Here is a 27,270-nt window from a genome sequence, read left to right on the forward strand (position 1 = left end):
TTGCTTGAAGAAGTTGTAAACAAGGTGCAGTGCTTTCACCTTTCAGGAAACAGAAACCGTCACAAATGGTGTCTCTTATCTGGAGAAGCATGAACATGACATGGGAGCTCTTCTTTTTTTTTTTTTTCTTTCTTTCTTTTTTTTTTTTTTAACATGAGGGTAAAAGCAAGCCACATACTCACAAACTTGATTTTGAGATGAGTCATAAAGTGAGCTCAAATTCTTGTGGTTTTATTGAGTTCATACTGGAGAAGGGCTTGGTTGATCTGCCTCAGAGCAAACTGTAACTTTTACAGAGAAAAACATCCAGAGCTTGTGATGTGGACAATTTAAAGTTAACATCCATTGGATATCAAGAAATTTACCTATTCTCATGTACTTTCAAGGCTCTCTTAAATGAAGGGTTTTTAGTGGTGTTGAAGCTCCCTTCCTTCTTCTCTCCCTCCCTCCATTTCTTCCTTCTTTTGTCAAAAATGTGTCAGACCCACTAAAAGGAATCAGAGCTCCTTAGCAAAATGGCTAACTCCAGGGCTGGAGCAAAAAACATATGAGTCCCAATATAAGAAATTGTTTTAAAAAATGATGAGGACATGCCAAAAGGACACAGGAACTAGTTTGAAGGAGCTGCCACTGGCCAAACCTGAGGCAAACGAAGCATCAAAATAGTGACTGTAATGGATGATAACTTATTAAGTAAATAAATGTATAAGAAACCTGTGAGTACATACCAATAGAAGAAAACAGAAATTTAAGTAAATAAAGCAATAAGGTAGAAGGGAAGGCTCTTCCTTAGAGTAGCATGCCAACAAATATATGAAGGAATAATAGAGTTAGAAAATGACTACTCTGCAGCCATCACCATAATTGATTCAGGCAAGAATCTTCACTAAATACTGAAATCGCTGAAATTGGAGAAGGAGCAGATTATTTACACAGTCTTCTAGTATTTGTCCATAGATTACTTACTAATCCAAGAGCAAAAGATAGCTTCCCAGTGGAGAAATTGAAATGGCCACACACAAACTGACAGATGGTCTGTTAAACAGCAGCCCACAGTTCTTCAGAAATGTCAATGTCACCAAAAAAATCCCATTAAACCTCAAAACCCCAGAAATGCCAATGTCATGGAAAATAATGAAAGGTTGAGGATTGTGCTAGATTAAAGGAATCTAAGTGGATATGATATCTTAATTCACGTACAATCCTAAATTGGATTGGATCTTTGGGAAAAGAAAGTTGCTTTTAGGATAGTTTTGGGACAATCATCAAGACTTGAAAATTAATTGTGTTATCTAGTGATGACAGCATAGTAGTCTACCCGTGTTAAATTTTCTAAATTTGATAATTGCACCATGATAATGTAAAATATTGTTCTGGTTATTAAAATATTTATAAGTGAAGGGTCATTTCTTCGACTTAGAGCAAATAATTTTTTTAAACAAGAAAAATTGACTTAAGGGATAGACAGAGAGACAGACAGACACATAGAAAACCAATGTGGCAAAGTGTTCATGCTGGAAGAATAGAGGTAAAGGGCATACAGACATCGGTAATATTCTTGCAGTTTATTTATTATCTTTAATTTTTCTTTTTCTTTTATTTTTTACTTTTTTTGTTTTATGGAGGTATAATTGACAAAACTTGTATATATTTAAGGTGTACAATGTAATGGCCTGGTGTAAGTATACGTTGTGAAATAATTACCACAATCAAGCTAATTAACATTCATTACCTCACTTAGTTACCTTTTTTTGTGGCGAGAACACTCGCAATTTACTCTCTTAACAAATTTAAAGTATTTAACGCAGTAATATTAACTAGAGCCATCATACTGTACATTAGATTCTCCAGAACTTACTCATTTAAAAAAGAATATTAATTCCATTATAATTAACATACAATGCTATATTAATTTTGGATGTACAATATTCAGTAATTTTATACGTTACCCAGTGTTCCTCCTGACAAGTGCACTCTGAATCCCCGTCAGCTATTTCCCCCAACCCCTCTACCCACCTCCCCTCTGTAACCACCAGTTTGTTCTCGGTAATTAAGAATTTGTTTCTTGGTTTGTCTCTCCCTCTTTCTTTTCTTTTGCTCATCTTTATTTTTTTCAAAATAAAAAGTTTAATAGAAACAATAACTTCCCGAGAGAAGTTGAAGGCAGAATAATTTCTTTCTAAAATTGTTACTCTTTAACAGTGATGTGTTTTCTTGTATAAAATGTTTGAAAACATGAGTCTCTTCTTTTACCAAACAGATTTAGCAATGTCAACATTGAGAATAAATATTATAAATGCACTTTTTTCTTTTGCTTTTTCCACTTAATATTTATAAGCACAATTTCTCAGGATTTAATTTTTCTTGATGATTTGGAATTGTTTGTTGTTTTACTTTATTAAGTATAATTTTGTCTGTTGTGTTCTAATAGAGGTCACCAATTTAAAATCAAAGAAAATAGTATATGGTTCTTGTAACTAATATTTTTTTGGTTATTTTTTAAAAATGTGCCAGATACTATGATAAGGATTAGAGGTATTTAACAGAAAGTTGGATCCCTGCCTAACTGAGACCATGAGGTAAATTTAACTAGAAAATCATACTTGATGAGTACAGACAGGCAGATTTCATTTTTTGAAGTATATTTACATATGTTCTTTATTTTGGGTATTTTTAAATGCAGATGTGTTTTCTCTCTTTCTTAAAAAAACCTGAAAATTAGATATGGTTTTAAATCTATATGTACCCTACTTTCACATCTATTAAAGACAAAAACCAAACCAAAACCAAAGGCTCAGCTCTTTAGTATTAGAACATTTCTTTATTTTTCTAAATTATCAAAATTAATGAGTTGATGTAGCCTGTTTCTGTTCCCTAGCGGGTTTTCATCCTGTTTCTCCAGCGTACTGTTGGCTCTGTAGTCTCTAAGCCCAGTGTTCATTGTTCCCATGGCTCTGCATGTGGTCCCAAGGGGACCATGGGTGTACTTGACAGAGAGATGCCAACAGTCACAGTTCCAGGTGACCCAAAGCTCCTCAGGTTGGCAAAGACCTGTGAGTGATCCCACCTCCAAGGAGTTAGGGTTCCCCCAAGTGCAGAAGGCCCTTTTGTACTTGTCCAAATGACATTTGGCTTTCTCCTGCCTGACTCTTCCAGGGTCTGGCAACTAAACCTTCCAGCACATTAAGTGAAAATAATCAGTGTGCCATCTCCCCTGAACACATCTGAGTGTTTTTCTTGGAAACAGAAAAGGAGTTCAAGTTTACTTCACAAGCAAAGGCTCGGCATGGCTGACGTGCTCTCCAGGGTCCTCATAGGACAGGTTGGATGTTTTTATTTTATTTTTTTAAGATTTTATTTATTTATTCATGAGAGACACAAAGAGAGAAGCAGAGACACAGGCAGAGGGAGAAGCAGGCTCCATGCAGGGAGTCTGATGCGGAACTCGATCCCAGGACCCCGGGGTCACCACCTGAGCGGAAGGCAGACGCTCAACCACTGAGCCACCCAGGTGTGCCCAGGTTGGATGTTTTATTTTATTTTATTTTATTTTATTTATTTTATTTTATTATTTTATTTTATTTTATTTTATTTTATTTATTTTATTATTTTATTTTTATTTTATTTTATTTTATTTTATTTATTTTATTTTATTATTTTATTTTATTCAGGTTAGATGTTTTAGAGTGAAATAGTGAAACAGGTTTTAGAACAGTCCTAAAGCTACCTACTATTATCTGCTTGAAAATGAATCAAGATATAGTAAGAAAGTATGTGGGGCTTGACGTGCTCACCCAACCGGACATTGCCCATGAAAGACAGGCCCTCGGCATCCTCATGGGCATGCCCTGGGCTCCTGGCAAAGCAATGAAATGACACTTGAGGGCCATTGTTCAGGTATGACAAGCCAAAATTATGCTTCCCTGACAAGAAGGGACAGAAACTTTGCCCCGACCTTCAGTGAGACAGAAAGTGTCGAGGGCTCACTCAAAGACGTCTGGGTGATTGTCATGGATTGTTTCCTTGTTTACAAGCGGGAGACAATAACCAGGTTTATCAATGTTTTCTGACAAAGGAGAAAAGAGAGGTAAAGAGGACAGCAGCAAAGAGGGAAGACAGGTATGCTGAGAATTTGCATGTTTGGGGATAAACTGAATTATGGTAAGTTAACAAAGAGGTTGGTGGAGAGCAGGTTGGCCAGGAGCGCTAGTGAAAACATGCCCAGGACTTGTGGACCCTCCAGAACGGTCGACATTGCCGCGCGTGTGACGAGTGTCCCTATGTCTGCCAGTGTCCTATCAGCACCTGCACCTTAGTCAGGCCAGTTCTGCCCAGTGTCCCTTATTGGGGTTTCTCACTGCAGACCCGAGTGCCAGCTGGCAAGCCTCCATCCTATCAACCGTGGTTTTGTCCTCCTTCTCAGCAGGGCAGGCGTCTCCGTCCAGGAGGATGTCCCACGGAGGGGTGTGACTCCAGTGTAATCTGGCCCCTTGCTGAACTGGCAACACCGGGCCTGGGGTTCTTTGTGGATCTCAGGAAAACAGCATTTGCTGTCAGGCCGGGCAGCCCAAGGCCGGGGAGGAGAGCGCTTCCCGGGCTCAGGCAGGCGAGGGTTTCCCTGTTTCTGGGTGAGCAGGAGGCAGCCGCAGCAGCACTGGGGGTCGGGGCTGCAGGGCGAGCAGCCGGGGTCTGCGGGGCCCGGAGCACCGGCCCTGAGGAGGCTGCGGGGGTAGACTTGGCGGGCCACGGGCGCCAGGCCCAAGTTCGCGTGGCCCCCGAGGATGCTCAGGTGCCAGGTGCCGAGGACGAGCAAAGCCCGCGGGACCAGCCCTTCTGCAGCTCTGTCAGGCGGACACTGGGCGGGAGGGCGGCCTCCGACACCCACATCCTTCGGCCCAAGCCGGGAAGGCTCTGCCGGGGCTGAGCCCATGCGGCCCAAGGAGAGCTTCCCTCCTGGCCCAGGGCACCTCTGCCCCCGGACGTGGTGCGCCCAAGACGGTGCATCTGAGAGGCCCCGAGGGGCTGACACCGATGCAAACTCACGAGGCTTTAATCACGAGCTGGAGCTTGGGCCCACGTGTGCTCCATGCAGCGGAGCAGGGCTTGGCCCCCGGGACCGAGAAGCACAGCAGTGCTGCAGGGGCCCGGGGCCAAGGGGACTGTAACACGCAGAGTTGCCCGGTCACGTCGGTCCACACGCAGGTGGCCAGTTGAATCACGATTCACCCTGCAGTGACCATTTGAACTGGCCTATCATTCTGGTCAGAGCTGGCCCGCAGGTTTCGGGGGGCAAAAGAGGGGTCTTCATTCCTTGGCTGCTTGAAGGTCAGAGGTCCCGCATTCCGAGGCGCGCTGGTTTCTGGTAAGGGTGCGCCTAACACCAAAGTAGGGTGAGGGGCGCCCTAAACAACAGGAGGTCCCGTGGGGGTCATACAGGAGAGGGCAGGTGCAGCACAGAATGGGGTTACCCCGCTCTGCTGGTCCAGGGGCAGGGATTCTTGGTAGATTCCCTGGGTCCCGCCAACCGTGAGCTGCCAGATCATTTCGTCCCAACACAGGCTCTTACAGATAAGGAAACTGAGGGTCAGAGAGCTGCAGAGGGTGTCGTTCCCGCAGTAGAGGCCAGAGCAGTACTGGCTTTGAGATCCATTTAGTGGCCGCTGGACTGTGCTGGGGACACGTGGCAACCTCCCTAGTTGTTGCCCAGTAGCTGCGTCTGCAGTAGTGGGTGCGCCCGAGGTAGGCACGCGGCCCAGGCTTTCGTCCTGTCGTACAACACACACAATATAAAACATACTATTTTAACCATTTTTAACCTTAACACCCCAGCTCGGCGGCATTAAGCACATTCACACTGATGTGCGACCCCCACAGCCTTCCTTCCCCAGAACAGTCTTCATCTGGCAAAACTGAAACCGTACCCATTAAGCCCTGACTCCCCCCGGCACCCCCCCAGTCCCGGGCAGCCCCCCTCTACTCTCTGGCTTCGTGAATTGAACTACTCTAGGGACCTCACGTAAGTGGAATCCTAGAGCATTTGTCCTTTTGTGTCTGGCTCACTTCCTTGAACACAGTCTTCCGGGTCCAGGCCTCCCTGATGCTGCAAGCAGCGCTGCCACAAACATCATTGTGCAAGTCGCTGCTGGAGTCCCTGCCTCCAGGTCTCTGAGCGTCTACCCAGCGGTGGATTCCGGATCATATAATAATTCTGTGTAATCTTTTGAGGAGCTGCCATACCGTTTTCCACGGCAGCTGCCCCGCTTACGCTCCCATCAGCAGGGCACAGGGTTCCAATTTCTCCACATGACATTCATTGATTGATTGATTTTTGACTAGTGGTCATCCTAACGGATATGAAGTGAAATCTCACTGTGGGTTTGATTTGCGTTTCCCTAATAATTTAGTGATGTTAAATAGATCTTCACATGTGTAGCTGCTTTTGATAACCTGTTTTTTTTTTTTTTCAATGGTCACCTTTTCAATGTGTGCACAGGTGGCTGTGTCTCTGCAACAGGGCGCCAGGAGATCCGAGGCTCTGGAGCATCCATCTGCCTGTGACTTTTCGGAGGGGCAGTTTGTGGTTGAAAAATCAGTGCCCTGGGTCAGAGAGAGATGAAAGCAATGGCGGAAGAGGGTTTAAAACAGGAAAGGCTGCTGTTAGTGCATCTTAGGTCAATTGTTAAGTTTTATTGTTCTCTCTCTCTCTCTCTCTTGCTCATATCTAGTCAGGGGCAGATCCTTGAGTTTTACTGAATCATTCAACGTTGATGGTTTCTTTTACTTTCGCTCCTTTTCCACGCTTACAGTCAGTCCAATGCTCCTTCCCTACACATCAAATTATGAATATAAAATTATTATGCAAATGGAAGGAGTTATTAAATAGAAGGTATGCACTAGCCTCAGGCCCCCTCCAACACCACTTGTCCTATAAATAATATAGTCTTTCCTCTTTTTGAGTATGTTCTAGGTCTTTGAAATCCTCAGCGCTGCTTTTCCAGATTCCTTAGATCCAATTGACCTTAGCTCTCAGGACCCATGTGGTGAGTTGCTCTCCTTTTCAATTTTTTTTTTTTTTTTTTTGCTTTGATTCCTGTCCTAGACTGCAGGAATGTCTTGAGGCAGAAATCACGTCTCACTCATCGAGAGACACGGGAAGCAGAAGGAGCCCTTGTCTCAGGGCAGAGATTTGATGTGTATTTGCAACCCTGTTGCTTGATAACTTTGTGACTTAGGGTTGTTTTTCTCATCGGTTTACAAGAAGTTTAGTAGATGATCTGCTAAATAAACATTAAATCATTTTTCTCTCTGATACTTATGGTTTGTTATGTCACATAGTGTAGAATCAACTTCGTAAACTTATGTGGTCTAAGGAGTTCCCTGGCCTTTGTGTTCCCAGGCCAGTGGCTACAAAGCACACACAGCAATGTCAACTCTGAAAATTCTCACTGAAGAACCAGTTGTTCAATATCAAAGTGCATGTTTGTGTGCATCTCTGTCCTATGAGTAACCCTAGTTTCTGATGCTTTGAGCAAATGAGCTACAATTTGCGCCTTTATCATATAATAAATATGCAGACCAAAAGAACATGTACATCCTAAGACAAAACAAGGACATTTTGTTCCATCTTTAAATGTATGTACAGGGAGTCAAACAAGAGCATTCCTGGAAATGAGTTGATTTGGGGTCTTAAAAATAAATATATCCAATTAAATTTAGTAACCTGAAAATAGTATAGTTCAACCTTATTTTCCAGGTTTATTCTAGAGTATTTTTTTTTGTTTTTTTGCAAATAATATGCTTTTTCTCTTAAAAAATCTTCCCTTAGCAATTGGTTCAATTCCTAAAGAAATAACGGAGTTGCCCATTTTGAAGTTCCCCTGCTTGTGCAGACTTCATACAGGGCCTCAAGAAGGACACCTATGAAATGGGCTTTCTGTTAATACTGGTAATTCCAAAGCCCCACCACCCAAGTCTTCTAAATTCACTCTGCAAAGACTCTGTAAGGTTGGATTCCCTGGCACACGTTTGCTCAAGTGTTTCTGGGTGATAGTTAGCAGTTTGAGTGCTACACAGAGACAAAAAGTATTCCAGGAATCTTGGGCCTCAAGGACCCTGTCTAATACTCCCCTTAAGACACAGTTTCCCCAACACGTTCCAACTGGTGATGAGGACTTTTATTTATTTCTTATTGTTTCCATAATAAATTACCAAAAACTAAGATGTAAATTTATTATCATACAGCCTAGGAGGTCAGAAGTTCAGATGGGCGTCAAAGCACTCAAATCACATTGTTAGCAGGCCTTAATTCTTTTCTGGAGGATCTATGGGAAAATCCATTCCCCTGCCTTTTGTAGGTCCTGGAGACTGCTGACATCCCTTGGCTTTGTGGCTCCTTTCTTCAAAGTCAGCAATAGCACACCTCTCTTACCTTTCTTTTGTTGGCACATCGCTGTCTCTGACCACAGCTGATAAAGATCCTCTGCTGCTAAGGATCTGTGTGATCACATTGGGCCCCGTGGATAACCCAGAATAATCTCCCCATTTCAGGGTCCTTAATTTCACCTGCAAAGCTCCTCTTGCTATGTAAAGTAACATTCACCGTTTCCAGGGATCAGGATGTGAACGTCTTCGCGGATCATCATTCTGCCTAGCAAAGGATGGAGGGACAGGTGAGAGAGGTTACCACTCGCGTCTACTGTCGGGAGTGTTCCTATATTTTCTGCTTTAATCCGGATCCGGTCCATGTGTCTCTTCCATCTCACAGCTGGTTTCTTGCTGCTATCACCGTCTACACTTTTAATAAAAACAAACAACAACAAAACATTCTCTTGCCTTCCAGTATAATTTTCTCTCCACTAAGTGCTTCGAAATCCGCAGTGCAAAAAAGAAAGCTCTTAGCAATCTGTGGGGCCGGTTATCAACTAGTTGTTTCAATACTAAACAGAGCTCAGCCAGAGTTCTCTAAGCACTTTTCCTGTTCTGAGGAAGAAACTCATCTCTGTAATACTATGCTCTAGAGCACATATTTCTAACCATTATGGATTTAATACATTGCTTCGAAACTCAGAAATTTCAACGACACCTCCTTTTGTGATTATCTGTAACTTTCAGAAGATGTTGCTTGTTTAACTACATGAGTACAATTTACTATGGCTTCGTAATGATTACTAAGGAGTTTGTACTTTATGAATCACAATGGCATCTATATACTTTGAAAGATAGGTCAGGTGTGGGACAGGTGAGGGGATTTATTTGATCTAGAGACCATGAGAGCTGTGCATATGGATTTGTGGGCACCGAATATGAATCCTGGCCTTATGGGCAGAGTTTTATCTAAGGGTGATAGGCAGTGTCCCTGGTCTTACTCATTTTTTGGGGGGTTCCCCCATGAAATGACCCAAATACTGTGGGCTTTCCAAGACCCTCTTGAAGGAAATGCTTTCCAAGCTTTGTCCACATAACAACTGAGACAGAGTAGCTGTGAATTCGTTTCCCTCAACACATATTCCTCTTGAGGGCAAACCCTCACCCAACCCACTGCGACCTTTGGTCTCCTTTCCAAGTCCTGTTCATCTTGTCTAACCCTTAACTTCTCGCTTCCATTTGTACAATTGTCAGCTCAAGGCACTTTCTGTGGACTGCTATTTTCAAGAACCATGCTAAAAAAAATGTTACTTTCTTCCACTATTTTATGTTTTAGTCAATTTAGACTTTTTTCTCTCTCTTAAAACCTCAACTTCACCCATTCTCTTCTGAGAACCCATATGGGCTTGACATGAAAAATGTACTTCAGCTAAAACATATGAAATCACACTATATTTATGATTTTTTTCTTTTGATGTAGCTAACCATTAGGCAAAGTGAAGCTATATCAGACTCACAACTTGTCCTATAAAAATATTTCACTTGCAAGTTTATGTTTGCTTGAGATTATTTTCCTGCATCTACATGACAGATTTTTCATGAGCCTTCACATTTTATAATAAATATTCTCCACTCAGTGGAGAAACACTTTCCACTTGCAGTACTGACTCAAGGGGATATTTTCCAACTGAAATGTGTTTTCTTATTCTTAGTAATATTTCCCCTTAGCACAGAGTGTTTTCTCTGAGCATCTCAACACGCATATTTTTAATAAGTGGAGAATTGGTGGAACTAATTCTTCACTAAATTCCTGTTAGTGAAGTAAAAACTATCCAGAGATGTCTTCAGTTCTCTCCTTCTACTTAGCAGCATAAATCCAAGAAACACCAATTTCAAACTTTTATGGACACATTTTAAGGGTATTTGTGGTACTTTTCTCTCCAGTGTAAATCTTCAGTGATAGTGAACCTCAGTGAATGTTTCACCCGGAGGCCATTCGGGAGGTGTACGATCACAGAGACATTTCACAAGGGGACAAGTCAAGTTTTGGAGGTCTGCTTGGAGCTTTCAGTTCTTAAAATAATCCTATGAGGTAAGTAATTAGAAAACTGAGAAGCTTTTGCACAGCAAAGGATACAGTCAACAAAACTCAAAGACAACCTACAGAATGGGAGAAGATATTTGCAAAAGACGTATCAGATAAAGGGCTAGTTTCCAAGATCTATAAAGAACTTATTAAACTCAACACCAAAGAAACAAACAATCCAATCATGAAATGGGCAAAAGACATGAAGAGAAATCTCACAGAGGAAGACATAGACATGGCCAACATGCACATGGAAAAAATGCTCTGCGTCACTTGCCATCAGGGAAATACAAATCAGAACCACAATGAGATCCCACCTCACACCAGTGAGAATGGGGAAAATTAACAAGGCAGGAAACCACAAATGTTGGAGAGGATGCGGAGAAAAGGGAACCCTCTTACACTGCTGGTGGGAATGTGAACTGGTGCAGCCACTCTGGAAAACTGTGTGGAGGTTCCTCAAAGAGTTAAAAATAGATCTGCCCTACGACCCAGCAATTGCACTGCTGGGGATTTACCCCAAAGATACAGATGCAGTGAAACGCCGGGACACCTGCACCCCGATGTTTATAGCAGCAATGGCCACAATAGCCAAGCTGTGGAAGGAGCCTCGGTGTCCATCAAAAGATGAATAGATTAAAAAAAAAGATGTGGTTTATGTATACAATGGAATATTACTCAGCTATTAGAAATGACAAATACCCACCATTTGCTTCAACGTGGATGGAACTGGAGGGGATTATGCTGAGTGAAGTAAGTCAGTCGGAGAAGGACAAACATTATATGTTCTCATTCATTTGGGGAATATAAATAATAATGAAAGGGAGTATAAGGGAAGGGAGAAGAAATGTGTGGGGAATATCAGAAAGGGAGACAGAACGTAAAGACTGCTAACTCTGGGAAACGAACTAGGGGTGGTAGAAGGGGAGGTGGGCGGGGGTGGGAGTGAATGGGTGATGGGCACTGGGGGTTATTCTGTATGTTGGTAAATTGAATACCAATAAAAAATAAATTAAAAAAAAAAGAAAAAAAAGAAAACTGAGATCTAACAAGACCCAAGAATATAAGAAATTAATGCAAAATCGGGCAAGATAGGTCTCCCAGAAAAGAGTTCAGGCGCCGTTCCATATAAAGTGTGGCTGCTGGGTTTACCAGGCAATGAAACTGGTTGCCTTGAAGTTGCTGAGGAATTGAGCTAAACCAGGTTTTCCTTAATCTTCCCCTGACCAGATATCTCCAGTGAGAAGTTGAATGGGAAGCGTGAACTTCACAGTGGAAAAGGCTCACATGGCACAAAACTAGACTTTTGTGTTTGAGGTAGATTCTGAGACTGTTACCCTCAGTATAGAGCACTGAGCTGCTTTGTCGTGTTCATCTGAGCTTCTCCATGAACAACCGAGTAAAGACTGAGGAGAGAATAAATCAGCCTGAGCTTAGTGAGCTGGACCCTCCCACTTGAAGATCTATAACTAGCATCTACAAACCCAAGGGACACATTGAAATATGGGGTGTCGGGGACTGTTGATGTATTTAAAACCACGGAAAATCTTGTTAATTGTTTACGTGATTAAATATTTTTGCTGTTCGGTTCAACATCAGGGAGTGTGCACACATGCACACACACACACATACTCACACTTAATTAGACCAGCACAACAACTGCCTCTGGGCTTCTGATATAGAAATTAATCTAGAGATAGAAGACAGAACATAAATAAAGGAAATAAACAGACCCACGGTTGTCACATTCGTTTTCCTTGTTCCTGTTTACTCACCATTTACATTAGGTGGTTTACTCGCCGTGGTCCTGTAAAATCTCTCATAATAAACCCTCCTATCCAAAGACCATAGAGGCAAATTCCTGTTACAGTGACTGGATTTTCAAGTTTCCTTTGAATAAGCGTCCTAGAGGACCCAATGTATGGGGTTAGCCTCCGGTTACCCTATCTGCATAATTATTTAGAAAAAAAAGAGACAGCCTTGGGACTTATATCTTCAAGACTGCATGTTTATTCAACAATCTATTTGTTCTCTCATTTATTTATTCAATAAAAATATACATGTGTCAGGCACTGGACTAGTGCAGAGGGGAAGTGCAGAAGACTAAACTCTAATTACCTGGTCATTTCTGGTCTTGTAGAACCCATAAGACAATTCACAGATAATCATAACAGCAGGATAAGAGAACTACTATGAAAGAGTAATACATTAAGCCTAGTCGATGGGAAAGAACAAAGATTTTATGGAGAAAATGGTCCTTGAACTGGGCACTGATTAACAATTTCTAAATGGGCAAAATCCGGAAGGAAGGAGAACAGAGGGAAATGAAAAGGACTCTGTGGATTGGAGAAGAAAGTGAAGAAAGACAATGGAGCAGAGAAAAGGCATAAAATTACCACCCCCCTAAGTACACAGAGACTGTCTTAAAAGTTCATAAAACTACTCTTAGGTAGCCCTATCTTCACCCCAACTCCAGCATTTACCCGTTAGTAACAAGGGAGTCCCCAGTTAGAGATTGTCTGACTTTACTTGTAGGTAAAAATCTAAAGGCCTCTATATTCTTGGTGAGTTTCTAGTCTTTTCCCTCAGGATGCTTATGTGTGACACAGAACACAGTTCCCACTAAGTGTTTCCCACCTGTACATCCCAGAGCTAAACTCCAGCCTGTTTCGTTACAGGCTTAAATGATATACATAAACCCATGAAACATCAGGTTAATTTATGTGATCTGCTTCTCTGGATTTCCCCCAAAAAATTCCACTCAAAATTCTTCCACATTTAGATTGAGAAAAGCAAATCTATTCTTTAGGTTGCTGTCAAAAGTATGCTATTAATTTAGAGAGCCATATTCTCTAAAACCATGGTGATTCACGTCTGTGTTTTTTTTTAATATTTTATTTATTCATTCATTACAGAGAGAAAGAGAGATAGAGAGAGGGAGGCAAAGACACAGGCAGAGGGAGAAGCAGGCTCCATGCAGGGATCCCCAGGCGGGACTCGATCCCGGGACCCCGGGGTCACGCCCTGGGTCGAAGGCAGGTGCTAAACTGCTGAGCCACCCAGGGGTCCCCCATGTCTGTGTTTATATCACACTACCGTTCACATTTATTAGAACAACTGGAATGTTCATTAGAAGGGACCACATTTAACTTTTTATAGCTAGCTGTAATCCTTTGTGTAAATAATGCTTCTTAGACGTTATTAGAATTTTTTGTGCCTGTCTGTAAATAGCATATGTGAATTTCTACAGAATGTCTATTTTTCAGTCACTGACATTTGTAATCAAAGCATTATATTTAGTAACATTATTACCTCAAACTACTGAATCAAGAAAAGATTAATTTCTTAATCATTTTTTTCCTGATTGTGCACACAACTGCATAATTTTAAACTTCCATAACATGTACGAATTATTTAGTATTACATGTCTTTACGGATAGAAGGGAACTCAGAGATGGATTCCTTAGTTAAAGCAAATGAAGAAATGCAATTGGGGTACAAACATCTTCAATAATTTAATCAAGATTACCTTTTTGTAGTATAAACTCATTTTTACTATCATACATTAATTTACTGAATTAAATTACTAAACTTACTATTTGTTACACAGCTTCTACATGCTAAGTATCATGCTGTGCTCCAGGAATACAATGTGTGAGCCCCAGGTCCTGCTTTCCAAGAGCCCTCAGTCAGCCTAAGAAAGAAAATAAGTAAGAACGTAAGTGTTCAGGCAGTTGCAATTTATTGTAATAAATGCCAAGCCAGGGAGCCCATCTGTGCTCCAGAAGCCTCAAAGAAATGAAATGATTCCAGCATCGAGTGTTCGGGGATGCCTTATCTGATTTTCAATTCTCTAATATTAATATGGTGAGCACTGGAAACATGCCTTGACTCAGGGAAATCCAAAAATCTACATTTGAATTTAATTTTGCTGCACACTTCCCATACGGACCTCGGACAACTTACACTTTCTGAGCTCCTTCACCTTTAAGTGGAGATAATGATATGAATACCAGGTTATTTGAAAGACTCTATAATAAATATAAAATTCTAAGCATTCGCTAAATAAATAGACATCGTTAGCCAATATACTAATTTAAAACTTAGCATCTAAAAAAAATAATAATAAAAAAATAAAACTTAGCATCTTTGGGGGGATACGGTAAAACTCAAGGTTCATTTCCTCACTTTGTCTCTAAGACTGGAGGAGAAAATGCCAGAGATGCTCAAACACATGAGTACAAGCCTCCCTCTACAGTGCTCTTTCTACCCCAACACACTGGATAGAGCAACCATAGGGGCAGGAGCTCAGGGAGAAAAGGAAACAAAACCTGGAGATCATTGGGTTCATAAGCGATCACAGGAGAGGTGTGTAGTGGAATGGAAGTAAGTGATGCAGGTCACCTGCCGGAGGAGATATTGGGAAGGAGACCGATCTTCTGATTCATACATCTCATATCCCAATTACTTTAACCTGAAAAACTCACCCATGAACATTCCATTCTCCACTGCGCGAGGAATTTGGGTGAATTAAAACTCAGATCACATGAATAAAACAGTATCTCAACAGTACTTTGGATTCTCAAGTTCCAGATCTATAAATTTGAGTATGAGAAACAGAAGTACAGAGAGGTAAACTGATGTGGCCACAGCCATTCAAGGTACACCAAGCTCGGGTTAAATGTACAAGAATCTTATAAATCCCTACGTGAGAGAGAATTGCCGGGGAATGGAGGGAGACCGGGAAACCGTCAGACTTTGAGGCAAACCTGTGCTGGAGTGATGGAGGAAGGCAAGGCAGGGTGGCATGGGAGGAAGCAGCGAAGACTGCTATTCCGACAGTCTGCCAAAGAGTAAGTCTTTAAGCAAAAAAGTCAGAGAAGCCTGTTCCTTCCAGGGCTGGCTCTGGATCCCTCCTGCCCTCAGTCATTAGCCAGGAATAGCCAAGGAGAGGCGTGGCCATGGCACAAACATGGATATGCTTTAGAGGGCAGATGCTGGGCCCTCCTTCAATTACTCCTCTTTGGGTGAAGGTCTCTGGTGCTTAGAGCCACCACCGTCCTCTGTGGGTCCACTGCCCCACGCAGTCGGGAGCAGGGCCTCCGTGGTTCCTGTGGGGCCTTCTCCAGATGGGAAACTCCCACAGGGAGGTGATTAGGATGAACTGTCTTCCCCTTTACCATCATGAAGGTTGACGTGGGTGCACGACTGATGCTTGTTCTCCCCCGACTCCACCATGTGCTCCCTCATGCTGACAGGTCACCTAAGCAGATCATGTGGGCTTATCTGATGGGATGACCCAAAACTTCACTCATGAAGCGTCTTGTATGGGGTTCCACATCCACAGGTGTGGATCAGGCGTTCTGCAAACACTTGGCTTGTGGTGCTGGCTGATGCAAGTGGGAAAAGGTAACCCTCTAACAGTTTTACTTATTTCTGATGTAGATGCATTTTATTTAATTTTCTGGCCAAATTTCTCTGGCTAGGACTTCCAATACTCTGTTGAACAAAAGTGGCTAAAGTGGGCATCCTACTCTTATTCCTAATTCTAGGAATAACATTGAGTATGATGTTAACTCTGGACTTGTCATACATGGTCTTTATTTATAGGAGGTACATTCCCTCTTTTCATTTCATTGAGCACTTTTATCATACATGTTGAATTTTATTAAATGCTTTTTTCTGCCTCTATTGAGACAACCATACGATTTTATTCTTTATTTTCTTAACGTGTTAACATTGATTGATTTGCAGAAGTTGAACCGTGCTCTCATCTCTGAAATAAAGCCCAGTTGATCCGGGCGTATGAGCCTTTTAACGTGTTGTTTAATTCAGTTTGTTAATTTTTTTTTTTGGAGGGGGGGGAGTTTTGCATCTATGTTCGTCAAGGATATTGGCCTGTAATTTTCTTTTCTTCTAGTATCCTTGCCTGGTTTTGGTATCAGGGTGATGTTGGTCTTATAAAATGAGTTTTAAGTATGTCCTCCTCTTCTATTCTTTGGAAGATTTTGAGAAGGATTGGTATTTTTTTTTAATTTTTATTTATTTATGATAGTCACAGGGAGAGAAAGAGAGGCAGAGACACAGGCAGAGAGAAGCAGGCTCCATGCACCAGGAGCCCGACGTGGGAATCGATCCTGGGTCTCCAGGATCGTGCCCTAGGCCAAAGGCAGGCGCCAAACCGCTGCGCCACCAGGGATCCCGGGAAGGATTGGTATTAATTCTCCTCTGAAAGTTTGGTAAAATTCACTAATGATGTCTATTTAGTCCTAGATTTTTGCCTGTAGGGAGTTTTAAAAGTTCTGATTCAATCTCTTACTAGTAATCAGTCTGTTTAGATTCTATATCTCTTTTGGGACCCTGTCCTTCTCAAAACACATTGACTTTGATGTTAAGAATAAAAATATAATATTGCTGAGAATACATAGCATTATCGAGCACTAAGTATATGCAACAAGTTCACTAGGCATCTTCCATTACTATTTCACTTAATTTTCAAAGGAACCTATCAGTAGATACCTTCTCTATATTTGTTCTCTCTTTCAAAGGAGAAATTAAGTTTCAGAGAAGTGAAATGAATTGCTCAGGGTTACATGGTGATGAATCCTCCTGGGATTCAGAGCCACACAAGCCTGTGTTCTTTCATAACACCTCTCATTCTCCTCCCTGGCTACCCAGATTTGACCAGGGAACATTATTTTTTTTTTTAATTTTTATTTATTTATGATAGTCAGAGAGAGACGGAGAGAGGCAGAGACACAGGCAGAGGGAGAAGCAGGCTCTATGCACCGGGAACCCAACGTGGGATTCGATCCCAGGTCTCCAGGATCGCGCCCTGGGCCAAAGGCAGGCGCTAAACCACTGCGCCGCCCAGGGATCCCGACCAGGGAACATTAAACAAGAGTCCCGAGCCCTTGGGGCAGCCCCGGTGGCTCAGTGATTTAGTGCCACCTTCAGCCCGGGGTGTGATCCTGGAGACCCTGGATCGAGTCCCACATGGGGCTTCCTGCATGGAGCCTGCTTCTCCCTCTGCCTGTGTCTCTGCCTCTCTCTCTCTCTCTCTCTGTCTCCCATGAATAAATAAATAAAATCTTTAAAAAAAGAAAGAGTCCCAAACCCTGTGCCACCTCACACTGGTGGACACACATTTCTGAGTGGTGTGGGAGGCACCTTGCATAGACCACCTTACTGTGTGTGTGCTGGTGCCCATTGAGGTGTGGACATTGGCTTGTCTAAGTCTAGTACGACCTCCCACTTGACTTTGTTATTCAGAGACCAACTACTCAACAGAGCCATTTCCCTGGCATCTCAAGGCCAAATTACCAATTAATATGTTCATGATTCAGTCTTGGAAGCCTATGTGTCCAGGAGCGTGTCCATTTCTTCTAGGTTATCCAATCTATTAGCATATAATTGTTCATAGTAGTTTCTTATGATCCTTTGTATTTCTGTGGTATTCATTGGACCATCATCTCCCTTTTGACTTCTGATTTTGAATCCTGTCACCTTTCTTCTTTGTGAGACTAACTAAACGTTTGTTGATTTTGTTGATCTTTTCAAAGAATCGGCTCTTGGTTTCATTGATCTTTTCTATTGTCTGTTTAGTCTTTATTTCTTTTATTTCTACTCTGATCTTTGTTATTTCCTTCCTTCTACTAACCTTGGGCTTCATTTGTTCTTTTGTCTAGTTCCTTGAGGTGTAAAGTTAAAATTTGAATTTTGCTGTTTGTCGAGATAGGCTTTTATTGCTTTGAATTTTGCTCTTAAAACTCCTTTTGCTGTAACCCTTAAGTTTTGGTGTGCTGGGGCACCTGGGTGGCCCAGTTGGTTAAATGTCTGCCTTTGTTTCAGGTCATAACCCCAGAGTCCTGAGATGGAGCTCCACATCAGGCTCCCTCCTCAACATGGAGCCTGCTTCTCCTTCTGCGCCTCATCCTGCTCATGCTCTCTCTCTCTCTCTAATAATAAATAAGAATCTTTTTTAAAAAAAGTTTTGGTATGCTGTGTTTCCTTTTTTGTTTGACTTAAGGTATTTTTTCTTTCGCTTTTGATTCCTCTGACCCTTTAGTTATTCAGTAGCATACTGTTTGGTCTCCATATATTTATAAATTGTCTATTTTTTTCTTGTAATTTATTACAGTTTTATAGACTCTTGGTAGAAGAAGATGCTTCATATAATTTCAATCTTCTTAAATTTGTTAAGGCGTGTTTTGTGGCTTAATATGTGATTATCCTGGAAAATGTTTCATGTGCCCTTGAGGAGGATGTGTATTTTACTGATTTGGGGTGGAATGCTCTGTATATTTCCATTAAGCCCACCTGATCTAATGTGTTTTTTAAAGCCAGTGTTTCAAAAAAAAAACAAAAACAAAACAAAAAATAAATAAATAAAGCCAGTGTTTCCTGATTTATTATCTCTCTGGAATGATCCGTCAATGTGAGTGGTGAATTTAAGTCCCCTGCTGTTATTGTATTGGTGCCAATTTTTCCATTTAGGTCTGTTAATGTATATATATATATATATATATATATATATATATATACACACACACACACACACACACACTTCTGTGTTGGGTGCATAAATATTTATACATGTGATATTTTCTCACTGGATTGATCTCTTTATCAAAATAATATCCATTGTTGTCTCTTATGGTAGCTTTTTTTTTAAAGTCTATTTTGGTTGACATAACTACCCCAGCTTTTTTATTGTTTCCATTTGCATCGAATGTCTTTCTTCATCCCTCCACTTTTAGTCTGTGTGTGTCCTAACACTTGAAATGAGTCTTTTGTAGGCAACACATAGGTGATTATCCATTTAGCTACCCTAAGTTTTTTGATTGGAGAATTTAGTTCATTTACAATTAATGTAATTATTGGTAGATATGACTTAGTTAATTGTCTTTTAGTTATGCCCTAGTTAACCTGTTTCTCTTTCCTTTGGTCTCCTCTTTCATAGTTTGACTTTTTTGAGTGGTAAGCTTGGATTTTTTTTTTCATTATCTTGAGTTTCTATGAGGTTTTTTCCTAGATGATTCACATAGAACACATTCTAATAAGGGTGGCTAGGGGTTTATCTATTTTATTAATTTTTTCACAGAATGAGCTCCTTGTTTTGTTCAACTGTTCTACAGTTCTTCTGGTCTCTATTTCATTGAGTTCTGCTTGAATCTTTATGAACTCTTCTTCTGATTGGTGTAGGCTTTACTTGTGGTTCTTTCTCCAATTTCTTTAGGTGGGAGGTGAGCTTGTGTATTTGAGTTTTTTTTTCCAATTTTTAAGAAGGATTGTATTCCAACATATCTCCCTCTTAGGACTGCTTTTGCTGTATCAGAAAGATTTTGAATGGTTGTATCTTCATTTTCATTAGTTTCCATGAATATTTTTAATTCTCTGATTTCCTGGTTGACCCTTCTTCTTTAGGCAGGATGCTCTTTAACCTCCACGTGTTTGACTTTCTTCTAAATTTCTTCTTGTGATTTGAGTTCTAGTTTCAAAGCATTGTGGTCTGAAAATATACAGGGGACAATCCCAATCTTTTGGTATTGGTTGAGACCTGATTAGTGATGCAGTATGTGGTCTATTCTGGAGAAAGTTCCATGTGCACTTGAGAAGAACATGTATTCAGTTGCATTAGGACAGAAAGTTCTGCAAATATCTGTGAAATCCATCTGGTCCAGTGTATCATTCAAGGCTCTTGTTTCTTTGGTGACGTTGTGCTTAGAATATCTGTCATTTGCAGAAAGTGCCGTGTTGAAGCCTTCCAGTAGTAGTGTATTATTATCTAAGTATCTCTTTACTTTGGTTATTAATTGATTGATACACTTGGCAGCTCCCACATTAGAGGCATAAATATTCATAATTGTTAGGTCCTCTTGTTGGATAGACCCTTTAAGTATGATGTAATGTCCCTCTTTATCTCTTACTACAGTCTTTGGGATAAACTCTAATTTATCTGATATGAGGCTTGCTATCACTCCTTTCTTTTGAGGATCATTTGATTGGTAAATGGTTCTCCAACCTTTTATTTTCAGGCTGGAGGTGTCCTTAGGTCTAAATGAGTCTCCTGTAGACAGCGTGTAGATGGGTCTTGTTTTTTTATCCAGTCTGATACCCTGTGCCTTTGATGGGATAATTTAGCCCATTTACCTTCAGAGTTACTATTGAAAGTTATGAATTTAGTGTCATCATAATACCTATTCAGTCCCTGTTTTTGTGGATTGTTTCTTTGGGCTCCCTCTTTCTTTTACAGGGTCCCCCTTAATATTTCTTGCAGAGCTGGTTTGGTGGTCACATTCTTTCAGTTTCTGCCTATCCTGGAAGCTCTTTATCTCTCCTTCTATTCTGAATGAGAGCCTTGCTGTGTATAGTATTCTTGGCTGCATGTTCTTTTCATTTAAGACCCTGAATAGATCCTGCCATCCCTTTCTGGCCTGCCAGGTCTCTGAGGAGAGGTCTGCTGTTAATCTGATATTTCTCCCCATATAAGTTAGGAATTGTCTGTCTCTCATTGCTTCAAAATTTTTCTCTTTGGGCAGCCCAGGTGGCTCAGTAGTTTAGCCCTGTCTTCAGCCCAGGGTATGATCCTGGAGTTCTGGGATCAAGTCCCATGTCAGGCTCCCCATCTGGAGCCTGCTTCTCCCTCTGCCTTGTCTCTGCCTCTCTCTCTCCTCTCTGTGCTTCTCATGAATAAATAAATTTTAAAAAATCTTTAAAAAAATTTTCTCTTTATCTTTGAAATTTGCAAGTTTCACTATCAAATGTCAAGGTGTTGAATGGTTTTTATTGATTTTTTTGCAGGAGAGTCCTCTCTATCTCCTGGATCTGAATGTTTGTTTCTTTCCCCAGATTAGGGGAAGTTCTCAGCTATGATTTGTTCAAATACACTTTGTGGTCCTCTCTCTCTCTCAGCCTCTTCTGGAATCCCAATAAGATGAATATTTTTCCTTTTCAAGCTATATTCATTGCCCTAACCCTTTCCTCGTGGGCTCTTAATTGTTTTCCTCCTTTTTCCTCAGCTTCCTTCCTCTTATCATCAACTTGTCTTCTATGTCACTCACTCTCTTCCTCCTCATTAATCCTAGCAGTTAGAGCATCCAGTTTGGATTGCATCTCATTTAATCTATTTTTAATTTTGGCCTGACTGGACCTCAATTCTGCAGTAATTAAGTCTCTAGAGTCCTTTATTTATGCTTTTTTCCAGAGCCACCAGTAGCGAAATAACTGTACTTCTGAATTGAATTTCTGACATCATATTTAAATCCAAATTCTGTAACTCTGTGGCAAAGAGTATTATTTCTAGTTCTTTATTTTGTGGTGAATTCTTCCTTCTAGTTATTTTGTTCAGAGCAGAGTGGCTGTATGAGTGGGAGGAGTAAAAAATATCAACCGTGACCCAAGCAAAATACACCTTAGATGATTCTGAAGAGGTCAGAGACCAGAAAATTAAAAAAAAAAGAAAAAAGAAAAAAGAAAACAAAAAGGCCACCAATGTGAAAACAAATTTTAAAACAAAGTAGTAAAAATAAAAAGCCAAAAACTAGGAAGAAGAAAATTTTTTTAAAAATTTTTTTAAAAAGAAAAGATGGGGGATGGTGGTGGTACAGAAGTGGTAGTGGAGAGAGGATGCAGTCTGCCTAAGGAGTTCTAGGGGGTGATCCTCTTGGTTCTGAGTGTATTTTGTTCTGTATGTTAGAAGATAGTCCCAAATTTATATAAACCAGTAATACTTATATAAAGACCCAACATGAACTACAAATACATAAACTAGATAAAAGAGGGGGCAGAATGGGAAGTAAGAGAGAATATAATCTCATAGGATGAACCAACACAGTATTTCCCTTGGTTCTGGGTGTATTTTGGTCACATGTTAGAAGGTATTAACTGCCACCATTGTAAAACAAAACAAGGCAGAAAAAACAAAAAACAAATACCCATATCTCAGCTATCTCCCCAAATTAAATTGAACATGTTGAAGGGAATCTAGAGGTGAAAAATATATCTAAGATGTAATTATAGAAATATGAAAGCCAAAAAGGAAAAAAAATGAAGAATTGGTAAAATATTTAGTTAAGGTGGGAAAAGAGAAAAAATATTGGGAATTTTGAGTCTGATATAAAAACAAGTCATAATGGAAAAAAGGAGGGGAAAAGGGTCCCCCTAGTTCTATATACTATTTTCCCTCAGTCCTGGAGCTTTCCAGCACTGCTTGTTCAATAAACTTGCTCTTCCATGTTCTTACAGCTGGTCTTCTGGAGGAGGGTCTGCTGTGCTGATTCTCAGGTGTCAGTGCCTGGGGGAGATGCCTGCCTCCTCCCGGGTGCTGGGCTCTGAATGAGCTGTTTACCTTGTGAGGCCTCTGTCCTCTAGAGGCCCCACCTCTCCCAGGCACTAGGAGAAACAAAGAGGCAAAAAAAAAAAAAAAAAAAAAATGGCAGTGGCCAGCTATCCAGCTCTGGACTCAAGCTCCCATGAGTAACTCCCTGCAGGTGCCAGTCCACACTGGCCTAGGTGCTCCTGGGGCAGGTGCAGGTACCCTGATCTGCACAGCTTAGGGGTGCCTCCAGTGGCAGGAGAGTTCTTGCTGTCCTGTGCCCACTCTACTTCCACCTGTCCCAGGGAGATCACAGGATCTCTGGCTTTGTCTGCTTGGGCACCCTGGGATCTGGGGCCGTCTACTGCTGGACCCCCACCCCCAGGAACTGCCTCTTCTGAAGGGAACAGGGCTCAGCCACCTCCATCTGTTGCCAGCCTCTAGTGGAAAGGCCGCTCCAGAGCCGGCCCACCTAACTGAATGTCTTCTCCCAAATGTCCTGAAGGCTTTACCAAGATTGGCCTGGGGTCTGTGATGAGCCTTCCCCCCAGGTGCCCCTCCTCTCATAGTGACCCTGGGAATCTGGAGGTTCACTGCCCCTCCTGCGAGTCTGCATGATCTCTCTACTAAGCACTTTTCCATCAGGGCATGGATTTTTTAAGTTTCTACTTCTCTGGGGCTGGGCTTTTGTGCCCCAGAGGCTTTGGCTACTCACTTTAGCCCTGCTAGTCATGGTTTCCCTCCCTCACTTTATTCTTTTTTTATTTTTATTTTTCCACCTTTCTACCTTGTTAGAAGTGAAAACTTTTCTCTTTGTAGCATTTCTGCTGTTACCTCTTTAAATCTCAGGTCAAATTTGTAGGTGTTCAGGATATTTTGAAAATTATCTACATAAATTTGTAGGGTCAGGTGAGCTGAGGACCTCTACTCTTCTGCCATCTTGCCCCTCCCCTGCCCTTTAATCCATTTTGAATTTATTTTCAGGTATAGTGTAAGAAAGTGGTCCACTTTCATTCTTTTGCATGTTGCTCTCCAGTTTTCCCAACACCATCTGTTGAAGAGACTTTTTCCCATCAGCTATTCTTTCCTGCTTTGTTGAAGATTAATTGAGCATAGAGTTGTGGGTTTATTTCTGGATTTTCTTTTCAGTCCTATTGATAAGTGTTTATTCTGGTTCCAGCACCACACTGCTTTGATCACTACAGCTTTGTAATATAACTTGAAGTCCAGAACTGTGATGCCTCCAGCTTTGCTTTTCTTTTTCAAGATTGCTTTGGCTATTCAGGGTCTTTGTGGTTCCATACAGATTTTAAAATTGTTCTAGCTCTCTGAAAAATGCTGATAATATCTTGATAGAGATTTCACTGCATGTTCAATTGCTTTGGGCAATATAGATATTTTTAAAATATTTGTTTTTCTTATCCATGAGCATGAAATGTCTTTCCATTTCTTTGTGTCATCTTTAATTTCTTTAATCAGCATTTTATAGTTTTCAGAGTAAAGGTCCTTAACCTCTTTGGTTAGCTTCATTCTTAGGTATCTTATTATTTTTGTGTGCAATTATAAATGAGATTGATTCTTTAGTTTCTGTTTCTGCATTATTGGTGTAGAGAAATGCAACAGATTTCTGTACATTTATTTTGTATCCTGTGACTTTACTGAATTGTGTATCAGTTTTAGAAGTATTTTGGTGGAGTCTTTATGATTTTCTATGTATAGTATCATGTCATCTGCAAATAGGGCAAGTTTTATGTCTTCCTTACCAATTTGGATGCCTTTTATTTCTTTTTGTTGTCTGATTGCTGTGGCTAGGACTTCCAGACTATGTTGAATAAAAGTGGTGAAAATGGACTTCCTGTCTTGTTCCTAGGTGTAGAGGAAAAGCTCTCCTTTTTACCCTACTGAGGATATTAGCCATGGATTTTTCGCAGATGGCCTTTATTATGTTGAGGTGTATTCCCTCTAACCCTGCTTTGTTGAGGGTTTTTTTTTTGTCATGAGTGAATGTTGCATTAGTCAAATTCTTTTTTCTACATCTACTGAAAAAATAATATTCTTATCCTTTCTTTTGTTAATGTAGTGTATCATGTTGATGACTTTTAAATAAATCCCTCTTGATTGTTGTGAATGATTTCTTTAATGTATGGCCAGATTTGATTTGCTAGTATTTTATTGAGAAAATGTGCCTCCAAGTTCATTAGAAATATTTGCCTATAGTTCTCTTTTTTTAGTGGAGTCTTTATCTGGTTTTAGTATCAGGGCAATGGTCTCATACAATGAATTTGGAAGTTTTCCTTCCTTTTCTTTTTTTGGAGAAATAGTTTCAGAAGAATAGGTATTAACTCTTTTTTTTTAATGTTTGGTAGAATTCTCCTTTGAAGCCTTCTGGCCCTGGACTTCTTTTTGGGGGAATTTTTTGATTGCTGATTCTATTTCTTTACTGGTTATTGGTCTGTTCAAGTTTTCTATTTCTTTTTGTTTCAGTTTTGTTAGTTCATATGTTTCTAGGCATTTCTCCATTTCTTCCAAGTTGTCCAATCTGTTGGCATATAGTTTTGCATTATACCATCTTGTAACTGTACTTCTCTGGTGTTGGTTGTTATTTCTCCTCTATCATTTGTGATTCTATTTGTTTGTGTCCTTTCTCTTCTTTTTGATAAGTCTGCTTAGAGGTTTATCAATTTTGTTTCTCATTAAGCTTTGATTTTATAGGTCCAAAATTCTATCACAGATTTTTTTGGTCAAGTTGTTTCCACTAAAACGTACTGACTTTAAAAATTAATAACTTAAACTGCCACACACAGGATAAAAATGGTTCACAAAAGATTCTCCTTTCCTTCTGAATGTTTTGTGATGCATTTTATAATTAACCAATCCTTTACTATTAAACCTAAATGGTCAATTGAGACAAAAAGTCCTAACATTGTTCTTCCACCACTGATTAAGACTAAGGAGGTAGTTCAGCTCAAGTCATGTCCTAGGGTCCTGGATCTGAGCCCCACATTGGGCTTTCTGCTTAGTGGGAAGCCTGTTTCTCCCTCTCCCTCTCCTGCTCCCCCTGCTTGTGCTCTCTCTCTCTCTCTGGCTCTCTGTAAAGTGAATAAATAAAATCTCAAAAAAAAAAAAGACTGGGGTGGCAGGTATTGGTAATATTCCATTAGCCTTCTGAGCTTTCTGGGCAGACTTAGAGGTTTTGCCAGCTCCAATTGCCGTCTTGTCCACTGCTTTGATGACACACAGAAGCTGTCTCATGCCATGAACAGCAAAATAGCTTAGAGGAGGTTAGTCAAAGAAGCTCTCAACACACATAGACTTGCCAGGAATCATATCAACAATGGCAGCATCACCAGCTTTCAAGAACTTGGGGCCATCTTCCAGTTTTTCTCCATAATGATGATCGAACTTCTCCTTCAGCTCAGCAAACTTGCAAGCACCGTGAGCTGTGTGAGAATCCCCGGGTGCATATCCAGCACTGATTTGGCCTGGATGGTTCAGAAAAATTACCTGACCCACGAATCCAGCTGCTTCAATCGGTGGGTTATTTTTGCTGTCACCAGCCACATTGCTGCAATGAACATCTTTGCAGATGTATTCTTGACATTGAAGCTCACATTGTCCCCAGAAAGAGCCTCACTCAATGCCTCATGGGGCACCTGAACAGTCGTTAGCACTGGAGCAAAGGTAACCATCATGCTTCACTTAAGAACACCAGTCTCCACTCAGCCCACAGGGACAGTACAGTACAACTAGTTTTGTAGATGTCCTGGAGGAGCAAACGGGAATGCCTGTCAGGTGGGTGAGCTGGTGGCGTAATGTAATCCAGAGCTTCAAGCAGTGTGCTTCTACTGGCATTGCCTTATTTATAGGTGACTTTCTACCCCTTGAACCAAGGCATGTTTGCACTTGACTCCAGCATTTTGTTACCGTTCCACCCAAAAATTGGCACAAATGCTACTGTGTCAAGGTTGTAGCCAGTTTTCTTATAGTAGGTGCTGATTTCCTTAATGTTTTCTCATATCTCTTCAGGCTGTAGGGTGGCCCAGAGGAATATATTGTGGTAACACCAACAACTCGTTTCACATCCAGTGTGTAAGCCAGAAGGGCATACTCTCACCTCTGCCCATTCTTGGAAATGCCTGCTGCAAATTCACCAAGACCAACAGCAACAGCCAGGACAGCACAGTGAGCCTGGGATGGGCCTGTAAGGTTTTTGATGAAGTCTCTGTGTCCTGGAGCATCAATGATGGTCACATACTTGCTGGTCTCAAATTTCCACAGGGTGATATCAGTGTCAATACCACGTTCATGTTCAGCTTGCAGTTTATCCAAGATGCAGGCATGCTTGAAGGAGCCCTTTACCATCTCAGCAGGCTCCTTGCAACATTTTTCAATAGTTCTTTTGTTGATCCCACCACATTTGTAGATCAGATAAGCAGCAGCAAGATTTGCCTGAATCTACACGTCCAATGATGGCGATGTTGATATGAGTCTTTTCCTTTCTCAT

General features: G+C 41.0%; 1 pseudogene; it reads right to left on the reverse strand.

Annotated features, from left to right (window-relative positions):
* Positions 1-5,222: 5,222 nt before the first annotated feature.
* Positions 5,223-27,270, reverse strand: LOC100684691 (annotated as a pseudogene).

This window comes from Canis lupus, chromosome 35 (genome assembly GCF_011100685.1).
Source record: "Canis lupus familiaris isolate Mischka breed German Shepherd chromosome 35, alternate assembly UU_Cfam_GSD_1.0, whole genome shotgun sequence".
Taxonomy (NCBI): domain Eukaryota; kingdom Metazoa; phylum Chordata; class Mammalia; order Carnivora; family Canidae; genus Canis; species Canis lupus.